Consider the following 1,913-nt stretch of genomic DNA (forward strand, 5'->3'; position numbering starts at 1 on the left):
CACATGTGGTAACCAACCTCCCAAGATGGCCCAGTTGTATCCTGCCTCCTGATATTCAAACCCTGTTGCTCTCCCATATGCTACAGCAGGGTTGGTGTGTGTCACTACTCCCAGGCAAGCAGGAGTGACAGTATGGAACTAAACATGACAGCGTCAGCTCCATCTTGGGTATGGACTCTCATAGATCACTCACTTGGGGGAAAGCAGCTGTCACAACATGAACCGTCTCAGAGAGAGGCCCCACAGTGAGGAACTGGAACCTCTTGCCAACAAGTGGGTTAGCTGGCAAGCAGATCGCCACACGCTAAGACTTCTGCAGATACTGCAGACCCAGCCAAAATCTTGACGGCAACCTCTTGAGAAGCCCTAAGTGTACCACCCAGTCAAGCCACCCCCTAATTTCTGACATTCGGAAACGATGTGAGGCTAAACACTTGGAGATAATTTGTTACTCAGCACACACAAAGAACTAATACAACGGGATCTCACTAAACTGTATGCTCAAATGTGCTGGGCACAAAACATACTTATAAACTCCCAATTAGGGAAGAAATTCAGATGGCCTATCTTTCACAAATTCTTCATGAATGATTACCGCTAAGGGAAGGATATATAAGTAAACAAATTAATGCAGGATACTGTGCTAAAACACACACACGTACCCTGAATGAAATCTTGGGGTATAAACTATATGCGTCAGCCCATCTCGGCCCAATGGCACTGTAAAAGGAGTCACTCATTGTGTCATATATATGGGGGTCTTAAAAAGTGGTTGCCACCAAGTCAATTCCAATTCATGGCAAACCTATGGGTGGAGAGCACTTTGTTCCACCACAGACTTACAAGGTTGTGACCTTCGGAAAGCACGTGATCGGGTCTTTCTTCCTCGGCCAACTGTGAGTGAGTCCACACAGGCAACCTCTGGATTAGTGGTCAAGCACTTAACCATGTGGACCACCCAGGCTTCCCGTGTGGTCATAGTCGGTCTCTTTTCCCTCTCAAGAAAACGGGTGAAAGAAAACAAAAATCACTTTTTGTTCTAACAAGAAGAACCCTCACAATGCAGGTTAAGCATTTCCCCGACAGCTACAGAGTTGAAGGTTCACACTCACCAGCCTATCCGAGGGAGAAAGATGTGGCAGTCTGCTAAGATTACAGCCTCAGGCACCCCTTGGTGCTGTTAACTCTGTCCTATTTGGTCATTATGAGTCAGAACTCACTCGGCAGCAATCAGTTTGGGTTCTGATGTTCTCGTGAAAGAGTGAAAAAGCTTAAGAATAAAAAGAATGTAACTGTGGTCTTTATTCTAAAGAACCCCACCCCCTCTCATCTTACCTCAGGTGTGCAGTGAAATGTTGAAGAACCTGAGATATTCCAGGCAGAAGATGGTCATATCCTTGAGATAACCAGAGAGATAGATAGTTACTCACATATTCCAAGGATGTCTTATATTCCACTGCTTATCTGACACTTAAGGAGCCCAGGGGGCATACGTATAAAGCGCCCAGCTTCCAACAGAAAGGAGCAGTTCAAACCTACCCTGCCCTTGGGAGAAAGATCTGCTTCTATACAGACTCCACTGCCACTGAGTTGATTCCAAGTTGTATCAACTATAAAGGGGGGAGTAGAACTGTTCCCTAGGCGTTGCAGGACAGACAGCCTCAACTTCCTCCCAGAGCAACTGAGGGGAATCACATTGCTGATTTTGTGGTTAGCAGCCAGATTCTTAATTCATGGTGGCACCAGGACTCCTCCATGAAGCTATCCTATGAGGACAGCTCGCTGTCACATGGGCTCATCATGAGTCAAATTCAACTTGCAGGCAACTAACAACGCTTAAATGTTGAACTGCTAATTAAAAAGCCAATAGTTCAAATCCACCAGCCACGCTGAGGGAGAAAGCTGAGGCTGTC

At 46.2% G+C, this 1,913-nt stretch overlaps 1 protein-coding gene across 2 annotated transcripts in view; it reads right to left on the bottom strand.

The window, feature by feature from the left end:
• The window catches only part of LOC101657277 (zinc finger protein 280B), a 15,000-nt gene extending 13,618 nt beyond the window's left edge, over positions 1–1,382 (bottom strand). Inside the window, exons 1-2 of one of the 2 annotated variants that reach the window (XM_045289619.1) lie at positions 1,113–1,233; positions 844–997 (exon numbers count right to left, since the gene is read on the bottom strand). The gene's annotated coding sequence lies outside the window, so the exon portion shown is untranslated. Of the gene's footprint in view, positions 1–843; positions 998–1,112; positions 1,234–1,335 lie in introns of those variants that run through there. The other variant, XM_045289618.1, reaches the window with a different exon arrangement.
• Between the last annotated feature and the right edge of the window lie 531 nt (positions 1,383–1,913).

This window comes from Echinops telfairi, unplaced genomic scaffold (assembly GCF_000313985.2).
Source record: "Echinops telfairi isolate 266 unplaced genomic scaffold, ASM31398v2 ScPeMD7_29;HRSCAF=101, whole genome shotgun sequence".
Taxonomy (NCBI): domain Eukaryota; kingdom Metazoa; phylum Chordata; class Mammalia; order Afrosoricida; family Tenrecidae; genus Echinops; species Echinops telfairi.